The sequence below is a fragment of the Oncorhynchus mykiss genome, chromosome 32, assembly GCF_013265735.2.
Source record: "Oncorhynchus mykiss isolate Arlee chromosome 32, USDA_OmykA_1.1, whole genome shotgun sequence".
In the NCBI taxonomy this organism is placed as follows: Eukaryota; Metazoa; Chordata; class Actinopteri; order Salmoniformes; family Salmonidae; genus Oncorhynchus; species Oncorhynchus mykiss.
Genome location: NC_050572.1, coordinates 32,390,612 through 32,401,834, shown reverse-complemented (window position 1 = coordinate 32,401,834; position 11,223 = coordinate 32,390,612). Strand labels below are relative to the sequence as shown.

Genomic DNA, 11,223 nt, shown 5'->3' with positions numbered 1-11,223 from the left:
ACCCTCATGTCAAAAGAGAACAACAGCTCATTGAAAAACAGAACAAAAGAAAATGATGTGAAATTTAAGCCCCCCTTTTTGACACCCACTAGGGTGTCACTCATTATCCCTTATTTCAGCAGTCATAGCATTTCATGAAAAGAAAAACAAAACCTAGTAGGCACTCTCAACCTCATCCTCAAATTTGGGCAGGTCATTAGCAAGCAGAGGAAACATCTGGGAAAGGGGGGAAGGGTCAATAGCTCTAGAGATAACCCTAGTGGTAAGGGAACGGATACATGGAATGCAACAGCATCCACAGAGAACCAAAATGGCCGCGAACACCGAAATGGAGACCAAAATGGAGGAGACCAGGGTTTTATATTTACCAAAGGCACTCATCCAGGAGTCCCACATTGAGGTATCAATCCCAGAATGAGATTTCATTTTACCATTAAGAGTCCTCAAACCTTCTAGGGCTATGGTCAAGCTACCATCGGAGGCTGTGTTATTAGGGATGAAAGTACAACACTGTTCACCAAACATAGTGCAAGCTCCACCTTTCTCTGCCAGTAGCATATCCACTGCAATGCGATTCTGGAATGTATTCTATCCACATTTTTATTAACAGTGCACCACCAACAAATGGAGGACTCAAACCCAGCTGCCACCTGATCCACCAACTTGTACTCGTCAGGAACTCCCCTTGGGACTCCAATGGCGTCTATGTACGTCGGATCACCACTAGATGGGGTGGTGGCACGCCTGGAACGTCCCCTCCAATATTCAGGGTTCACCCCCTGGACCCTAAGGATGAGGTCTCCAGCCTCTGTAGGGTAGATAGAAACAGGCAAAAGGAGAGTAACAAGTGTAACAAGCTTCCAGTAGTATTGGAGGGTAATTTATCAAACAGGACAGTGTTGCCACACCACCACCTCACATCTGCTCTGGATATTGGACTGAAACTCCCAACAATGTTGATTGTATCCAGACACCAATTCCCAGGAACCTGTCCCACATTAGTACCGCCTCCCGTCATTTTGACACAGGTGAAATGTGCCCTGGCAACCTTGTTGGAAAACAATGGTTTCCTAGCAGTAGATTTAGTCATGGGATAGACAGCATCCCAGGCAGAGCAATTACAACTGGGGTTATCCGTAGTCATTAATGGGATTAAACATGTTAGAGTCACATCTGTAACAGACTTCTTAAAACACGGTATGATGCAAGCAGCACAACACATCAATAATACAAATACAAGAATTAGGGTCAGAAATCCAGTAACCACCATACCAGTGTACTTACCAAACCAGGCTCCCAACCAAAAGAACAGTCCAGACTCCTCCACCCCCGCCATGGTCCTCATCTCAGCAGATAGTGCACCAAGCCCATTAAAGGCCTTAGCTATACCACCATCTGGAGTGGTGTTATTAGGAATATACGTGCAACATTGTTCACCGAACATCTTGCAGACTGTCTGGCAACCCTAGATGTGGCCTCAAGCTGTTCAGACAGACCAGTGAGTGCATCACGGGGGTAATTCACAAAACGCTGTTGATTATAGTAGATATAACTGATCCATGCAGTCTGTCTAGCATCCACTATGGCTGGACCTATAATAGGTAGTAAGTGCCAGAGTCCATCATTCCTACCCAAGGCCTGAAACTCATGAGGAACCCCCATTGGCACTCTCAACAGGTTAGTGTGTATGTCAACTACATCCTCTGTCCATGGAGCACTACATCTATGTCTCCCATGGGATGGAATGTTTTCAGGTCCCCTGGATACAAAACCCAACAGCTGTTCAGAAGTAACATCAACAATGGTCAGTGTAATTATCAAACTGGTCAGAGCACACGTACCTTGCCAGTCTCCTCTAAGAATGGGTCTCAGTACTCTTTTGGGTCCACATATCCACCACACATCAGCCAGACCACTAGTTTGGTTTAGGCCTGTAACTGGCCAAGTGGCATAAATGGTTATGTTACTGCTGCAATCAGCTTCAGGCAATCTCCCATAGTCCATGCCACTACCTGTACCCGTGATGCAACTGTAATTGCCCCCATATGCCTTAACACCCCAAGGGGCCCGATGAGGAGGTACTGTAGGAAACACAAGGCTCAAAGAGGAACAGAGGGTTGAATTGGGCTGAACCTGGTAAAAACCTCTCAGAATACACAACCACCCTTCTCCTTCTCCTATAGCAAATGGGTGTGTAGCCAGAACAAGTCTAGCATGACTACAAATAGTGCAGTCCTTTCTTCTCAGGGTTTTAGCTGTGCACCTCATATAAGACAGCCACAAATTGTCCCTACCATCAAAACCAGTCTCAGTGCCTAATTGATCAATAGCTGTGTAGTCTCTAACATTAATTACCTGAATAGGATTTTTTAACACAGTGGTGGTAGGTGGCAGGTTCGGTCCAGGGGTGGTAGAGGAGTGTGTCTGGCCCTGGTTCGTCTGGGACCTCTGGTTTTGGCAGCTCCCTAATAGAAAACACACCCATCGTGTCTGTCCCGGTCCTTTGTAGTCCGAGGGTGTAAGTGCCTGCATCAGAGAGCTTAATAGTTTTGATGGTTAGTAGGATTTCATCACCTTTACAAAGTTCAACAGTGCTCCCAGGTTTTCCCCATATGATGGAAAACCTATCCACCTTTGTGGGATCCCCTATGCTATAAGAATACCCTCTTCTCCAATCCTAGAATTGTCCCAAGTTGGTTATCATGTAATCCCCATATGGACACCCTCCCCCATTGCACAGGTACACTGACACTCCTGTAAAACCCCACCCTCTCCCAGAGAACACATCACTAGCAAGAGCCAGACACATCTTCACTTCTATGAACAAAAACAGGGGTGACAGGACAGGGAGGGTTACTTCATTCGAGAGATGGCCCCCGGAATCCTGTTAATTCCAGTTCTCCTCTCGAACACTGTTTATTGTTCGACAGTGTCAGTGTCCTACCCTTCCCCGTGCGATATGAATCCGGGTAGCTCTTTCAGCTAGCTGTCACCAGGAGTCCTTGTATGGTCCCCCCAACAAGCCTCTGGGACTGGATTGAGTGACTTCACCTGTAGTTCACCTGTAATGCATAAAATCCTGGACATACAGGCTTGGTTAACAAACAGTGTCTCATATGTTTTATCTGATTATATCTTTAGTTTCTTATCCAATAGGCCCCATCCTATCCTAGACCACAATTTACCCATCCCCCTTTTGATACCTGGCTCTGCCCAGGTAACAACCTTACCTACTCTAAATAATGACTTAGGTAAGATTAGTATATTATCCTTCTGTTCTGACATTATCATGTAGGAGCGCCCCTTTCATTTTCCACATGTCCAATTCTCCCTTTTGTCTCCACTCAGTAACTGTTATCTACACATTCTGTTATCTTTGCTCGTCCTGGCTCCCTTTTAAAACTTATCCTCTCTGCTCTCCAACCTTCAAGGTCTCTGCAGTGCAGGGGAGGGCTCTTCTGTCTGCCTTTTCCCCTTATCTGTCTGTAGCTCGTTTTCTCATGTTTCCAAATTTGAACTAAATGTCTCACTGTTTGGCTTTATCTAAACTCATGGATTTTTTTTTTAGAAAAACATGTCTATGGTGGCACTTTCTAAAGTCCTTATATAGGTTAATTAAACCCCACTATAATTAATTTACCTTAAAAAATAAAAACAAAAACAAACCGTATTACCCATGACCACAAATTAAATATTCAAATGGCACCCCCTATATACAGGTGTTAAAACCAAACACAAATATCTCAATTTCTTCCCTGCCCTGTTTGCTCAAAATATGTCCCAAATACTTAACATGAGTCTACCATAAATAAAACTTATCCTAGCTAAATTTTCACACCACGTTCATCAGAGAAAATATAATGACACTATAATGTAAATTTCACTGCCTTTTTGTATTAAATTACCTTAATATCAGTATTACAAATTACCCTAGATTCTCCATCCAAATGGCTTTCCAATGAGGCTGATCAGACCACAAAGGAAAGTTACAATGGAGGTCATAAGTCATACCACCTTCCCTGTGTTTGATTACCAATTTCAAACCAGTTGTAACTTTAGTTAACGTCAACCTGCTCCGCCACAGGAGTGCCATCTGATGCACTGTCCAGCTAGACCAGTCAGGACCAGTCTCTGCCACTAAATTCTTCCACGTCCATTTATTATACCCCCCTTCTGTCATGTACCACACTGATCTAGACCAACTGATTGCATGAGTACCATAACCGCCACCTGGGCTTCCAATAACACCCCAGGTAAGTATAACAGTGGTAGTAGCGTTAGGCGGGATACACAGAGTAGCTGACCTAATCAATTCTGCAGTACACTCAAAGTCATTATTCTGAACTTGACGTTTAGACAGAACATGCGTATCCGAGAATATTGAAGCATTGGTGATGTTTAGCTGGGTAGTCTGTTCCTGGTCAGTGATTATACGCTGGGCTGCCCATATCATTACTCCCAATGTCAAAACAACATTGACTATAATTAGGACAAACAATGGGCCAGAACAACCCAGTCTTTCCCATGGTCTCCTAGCCCTTCTAGCCCATGGTGCTACTCTAGTGTCCCTATCATCTGAGGATGGGAGTCTCCTCCACATGATCAGACGGGAGGGATGTCAGAATTTGAATTCGAATTGGATGTGAGTAAATCACTTCTTACTTCAGCCAGAGTTCTGGCAGGGGTTGGGGCTGGTGTACAATGTGTCAGGTGGTGCCAAGGTGCGCCTAATTTACCTTTGACCTGGACTGAGTGTGAAGTAACCTCCTTCACTTCGTACGGTCCAGTCCACCTGGGATCAGCCCACTTTCTCTTGTGGACCTTGATCCTTACCCAGTCCCCAACTTTTACCCTTGGTTGTTCCGGGACGTCAGTCAGCTCCCCCTCTGCGACACGGTGTATCTGTTTGGAGAGAGCTGCAGACAATTCCGTCAATTTCTTCACATAGTCAGACATCCCTATCTGGTGCACATCAAGAGGGGGCATATGACCTCCCTCTCTTGGTGGCCCTGGCATTACTCTACCTGTCATTATTTCATGGGGTGAAAGATGTGTCCCTGCACCTGGTGAGGACCTCATGGCCATCAGTGCCAGGGGCAGGGCTTCCACCCAGGTCAATTTGGTCCCTGCACACACTTTAGCTATCTTAGCTTTCAGATTTTGATTACAGCGTTCCACAAGGCCCTGCGATTGCGGCCTATACACAGAGCCAAACTTGTGTGTAATGCCAAACCTCTCCTCCACCTGTCTTAGGTGCTGATTTGACGTGTTTTTTTTTAGAAATATTTTGTACACTCTTTGGATATACTTAGCCCGTCACTGGCTCGTGCCAGTGATGTATTCTTAGGAGACACTATTACTCGTACTCTGTCTTAACTCAGAGCCTCTCCGTCATATATCCAGAATTTTAAACAATAATGTTTTAATGATTAAACACGAGCCACCAATTCAGGAAATGATTATCAACATAAACTATGTTTTAACAATTTGGATAATAGATTTTTTTTTTTTTTTTTGAATTTAGGAAATACTTTGCTCACAATAATTTTAAATAATGGTAATAATATCAGGGACTTGTGAAACGCCGTTTACATTTAGTCTATAGTCAACACACAAATATTATTACATGGACATAGTTTTAAACACAATTGTTCAATTAGAACATCTTATTCTATGACATCACACATTAGTACATTTATCACATTCATTCTGGCCACAACACAAAGCGGACTTTTCAGTCCAACATATCTTAATCATACATTAATCTATTGTAGACACCTCACCGGACACTACCAGCTATTGGATTTTAACCTCACCGGACACTACCGGCTATTGGTTCTATCTAAAACACTAATTGGATTTATCTTTTGCAGATGAATGATCGAATCATACTCAGATGTTAATGATAAAACTGATCACGCCCTTTTTCAGACGCCCGAACGAATATCACTTATACATAGAATATAATCCTGGTCACATCAATACTCAATAATAGACCACCTTACCAGACACAGCTGGACCGGTCACTAGCCGGACTATCGGTGAAAATCTATCCTAGACTATATTATTTATTCCTTACTGGTGTCTGCCACCAGACCGTTCACAGCCGGACTATCAGAATATTCTATTAATATTAGGTCTACTACTAAATATCCCTTACCGGTGTCTGCCACCGGACCGTTCTCATGCCGGACTATCAGAATATTCTAACTACTACTCATCCCTTACCGGTGTCTGCCACCGGACCGTTCTCATGCCGGACTATCGGGATATTCTAATTACCACATATGTTTACTTCACTGTCAATTTCAAGTCCATTATTTATATAAAATTTACACAAAAATTCTTACCCACACTCGGTACTACTGATCGTAATTTGGTATGACTATTCGACAATATGCAAAGTTTGATAAAACAGGTTTTGCTTACCTTATTTTGTGGTCGACCAGAGATCAGTTTCCCGAGTTGAGCAGAATTGTTGTCCACCCCCGAATGGTTTTCACCTGTCCTCCGGGAACCGTCCTTTCACCAACTCGCCCCCTCACACCCACATCAACCACTCTGGACTGGGTCGTTAGTAAACCATCCCTCTGCTACCAAGTTTCTGTTAATAATGGGATATGTAGGAGGGTGAGCCGGTCAAGGATCGATTCAGACAAGGTGGTCTATTGTATGACAAGTGACAGTTTAATTATGAGTAAAGATATCTGGTACAACGTATACGGGCCATTTCATTCGGTTCTTAAGGAACCAGCAGAAAAGAAGCGCAGATAACAGAGTGCACATGTCTCATATACAGAACAGAAAGTAGGTTGATTCTAGAAGATCGGGTCTTCGGGTTGGTTCAGGCTGAGGTGTAGTCTTCTTGGATTGGCCCTGTTGGGCCGTCCGTCATCCCTCTGAGTCTTGTTCTTTGCCACACAATGTTCAGCTAAAAAGGAGATTAGGTGTGTGCGCTGTCCTCAGTCACACAATGTTCGGCTAGAAAGGAGATTAGGTGTGTGCGCTGGTTTCTGCAAGTCAAGGCTGTCTCTTCCTCCCAATGTGTGGGTGTATGTCTTATCTGTGTGTCCTCGGCAGTTAGTGTGTGTAATGTGTGTGTGCTGTGTGTGTGGGTGTGGGAGCTATCCTGTATGGGACCTAACATGTTTTACTGTGAAAATACGTTGTCTCAGTTATAGCAATGTAATAGCAGTAGGCTGGTCACCTGCATAAGAAATAGCACTTCCTTACAAAAGCCACACGAAGAAAACAGAAATAGGAAAAAAGAATAATCAAGATTACAGTTCTCCTAGCAGCAGGATATTATGCTGGCAGCACAAGCGAGGTTTTCTTTATTCCAAAATAAGAGTCCCCTGAAAAAACATGTTAAACTTGGGGAATATCGAGTGCAGTGCAGTAGAACGTTTTATCCAAAACATTGCTACCACCTTTGGAAAAAATAAGTTGATCATTTGTTGAATTCATATAATTTCTTTAAAAAGTGAACACAAACACTGGTATGTCGTGTAGGCTATATTTAAAGAAATACACTTTTGATAAAACACATGTTATTGGAATTACTCAATAGATACTGCAACATTTTTATTGGTCTCTGTATTAAATGGGTTTAATACAGAGTGCTGCTGGTGACTCCTTATTCCATTCACTGCAGTGCAATACATGGTACGTTATATGGGATACTTGTAAAGCACTTTACTACTGGTCTCATAAATTGGGGTGGGAAATACTCAGTCGGGTCTTTACTAACCAAAAATGGTTAGTTTTGACATTGCCTGCTGCTGGCTTTTCACTCCGCCCCCACCATAGCCCCAATAAAATAAATAAACGGTACATGGGATACTTAATAGCTTGTAGAGAGAACTTATCTACCTGTCTCCGATACAGTGGGGTGGGATATACTCAGTAGGCTCTCTACTAACCAAATGTGTAGTTTTTCAACTAATAGTTGAACCAAGTCCTATTTCAGACAGGTAGAAAAGGACGCTATGCAAGTCGATATGTGTCCCATGTAGTCTATTACAGTGTATTGCATTGAGGACTATTGAGGGCAGGGTTCCCACGGGTCCTTGAAATCCTTGAAAGTTTGTGAATTTGAGAGAAAATAAATCAAGGCCTTGAAAGTTTTTGGAAATAGACAAATAGACATGGGTTGTTGAAAGTGCTTGAATTTATATATTTTGTACAAGAATAGAAATTGAAGTTCTTTAGATTTAAATAAACAAAACAACTTAACATCAGTAATAGGCTACGCCGCTGTCTGTGCGTCCTTGTTTCATGAGTCACCTGCCTCGGAGAGAGTGCGACGGTCACGTGCGTGCAAGAGTGATTGAAGTCGAATAAATCGGGTTAAACAGCTCAAGCTAACGTTAAGTGAAGCTTCAGCTATGTCTGGAAAATGTAAATTCCTCGACTTGTGGCTCACCAAAAACTGGCTTGTTAAAGAACCGCGGTTCCGCGATGCAGGCTCTGCATTGCCTGCAGAAAATCAATTAAAGTATACGCCATGGGCGAAGCAGCTCTGACGAGCTACGCTGCTAGAGCATCACACAGGCAGTGTTGCCAACTTAATGACTTTGTCGCTATATTTAGTGAGTATTCAGATCCCTCTAGCGACCCATTTTTTTTAGAAAATCGACTAGCGACTTTTCCTGATGTTATTGGAGACTGACGTGGAAGCATGTATAGTTCTTACTCTTCTCAACGAGCAGCGGATGCTACCGTGGGCCCCACCCGGGCCCCACCCCTGTCCCAAAACACTCACAGGCGGCCCAGTCCTCGCGCAGCAATCCCTCCCAGTTGCAGTCAGAGTTTACCCCTTTGCGCCCAGACTGCAAATGAATCCCGCATATGGGAAGCCGCCGCTGGCTGATCCTGCCCTGGCTTACATTCAGGGAGGGATGTAAATGTAAAATGTTCTTTGTCTAAAATAAATCACTGCATTTGACTCACACAGCCTTAGTCACTTACTCACCTTGTCCACTGTGTGTGTGCCTCTGTGACATGAGCTAGCCAGCTAGATGTGTAGCTTATCATGTCTCAGTCTAAACTGTACACTCAAAAATACAGAAAGGAGTTGGAATCAAACCCTGAATTCAAAGGCTGGTAGAAGCCGTTTATTGGAGATGATACATGGGCATACTGCCTGTATTGTAAGGCTGATTTCTACGCCAAACTTAGTGATGTAAAAAAAACACATGACAACTCTAAAACCTACTCAAAAGGCAAAGCCTTATAACAGTTCCACCAAAAACAAGCTGCCATTTATAGGTAATAAAATTGACTGCAAAAAAGGCTGAGGCCACCATGGCATTAGCTATCGCTGAACACTGTTCTGTTCCATGCTGGCATGTGATCATATTGGAGAAGCATGTAGAGCTGCTTTCTCAGACTCCACTGCTGCAACCCACTTCAAAATGCAGAGGTCGAAGTGCACAGAAATTATTAATGGTGTTCTATCACCATACTTTCTGAAAAAGTTGGTCGCAGATGTGGGTGACAAGCGTTTCAGCATCCTGCTCGATGAGTCCACCGATGTAAGTGTTTCTAAGTACCTAGGGGGTGTGATAACTTTAGTGACACCAAGCAGACAATTGTATCACCATTTCTGGGGCTTGTTGAGTTGGAGGGAAGAGATGCCAAATCTATAGCCCGTGCTGTTGTGGCTTTCCTCGAAGTGTCATCTATCCTGGGGATAGGGACTGCCTCATGCCTCACTGAAAACAATGGACATGTATAACATACCGTACTCATTGAAGTAAATTGCATATATTGCAATGTAATACATTAAGAGCATGCATGCATAAAATAAACTTACTTTGATCTTGTCACTGCAGATTGGACATTTGTATCCAGCTACAAAATCGGCTAACAAAATAACTAGAAATGACATCACTGTGTCTCTAAATTTACGTAATGTAATTTCTAGGTTTTCTGTCACTTTGTCCTTCAGATTTTGGCCTCAGACCTGAAGGTAGTTGTACATATTTGTGCTAGGATACAGACAAAGAAAAATGATTGGCTTGACAACATTACACAGGATTGAGATCTATCAGTATTGTTTGTGGAATTTATATAGGGGTGGCCATCACAATAATATAGGGATATATAGTCCTCAGGGGCTATTTGTACCATGTACCATGTTAAGGATGAAATCCTCTCCCCAAGGCCTCCCGAGTGGTGCAGCGGTCTAAGGCACTGCATCGCAGTGCTAGGAGCGTCACTACAGACCCGGGTTGTATCACGGCCGTGATTCGGAGTCCCATAGGGCAATGCACAATTGGCCCAGCATTAGGGGAGGGTTTGGCCGGGGGGGCTTTACTTGGCTCATCGCGCTCTAGCGACTCCTTGTGGCTTGCCGGGCGCCTGCAGGCTGACTTCAGTTGTCAGTTGAACAGTGTTTCCTCTGACACATTGGTGTGGCTGGCTTCCGGGTTTAGCTAGTGGGTGTTAATAAAGAAGTGCGGTTTGGCGGGTCATGTTTCAGAGGACGCATGACTCAACCTTTGCCTCCCTAGTCCGTCGGGGAGTCACAGCAATGAGACAAGATTGAAATTGGGGAGAAAAAGGGGGTAATAGGAAGAAGAAAAAAAAAATCCTCTCCCCCATCATATCGTGTTGAAGCACGCTGTGCATCTGAGTTGGCGGTCTTTGAGAGATAGAAGATGAGGAATCTCAAATCAAGTTCATATGGGTATCTTAGGTTACAGAGTCCCAGAGCCTACCGCTCGCTTTGTACACATGACTGCTCGTGTACAGTCGCACGTCACCTACTTTCAGTTGGACATCTGCCACAGGCACATACACTGCCACAGGAGAGGTAAACAAGGAGTATATCATTTGACTCCTGAAACAACTGTGGTGCCGCTGTGACATATTGTTCCGCTAACAAAAAGTGAAATACAATCAGATTACACACAGTGAGATGTGTACTGGATCATATACATATGTGATATGGCTTTGGTTGAACACTATGGGACTAATGTATTGTTTTGTCATGTCTTGCATATAAGACTGACAACAAAGTGATACATTTTTAGCCACTGGAATCTCAAATGGCACCTGTCCAGTAGAAATGGCCATTTTACAAACAAGTCAGGGTTTGGGTTGCATACTGCATGTTTGACATTTCATCATCCCTTCACTTACTTTGACGATTCTATATTTGTCGGTTTCCACCAGAAATTGGGTGGTGGAGAATGGAATTAGTTCAATTTTCTAGAT

General features: G+C 43.5%; 1 long non-coding RNA gene across 1 annotated transcript; it reads right to left on the bottom strand.

Annotated features, from left to right (window-relative positions):
* Positions 1–3,332: 3,332 nt before the first annotated feature.
* Positions 3,333–6,771, bottom strand: LOC118946461. The gene is made up of 2 exons (XR_005041295.1): positions 5,133–6,771; positions 3,333–5,063 (listed from the first exon to the last, which is right to left on the bottom strand). It is a non-coding gene; the product is annotated as an uncharacterized LOC118946461 (long non-coding RNA).
* Positions 6,772–11,223: the final 4,452 nt, after the last annotated feature.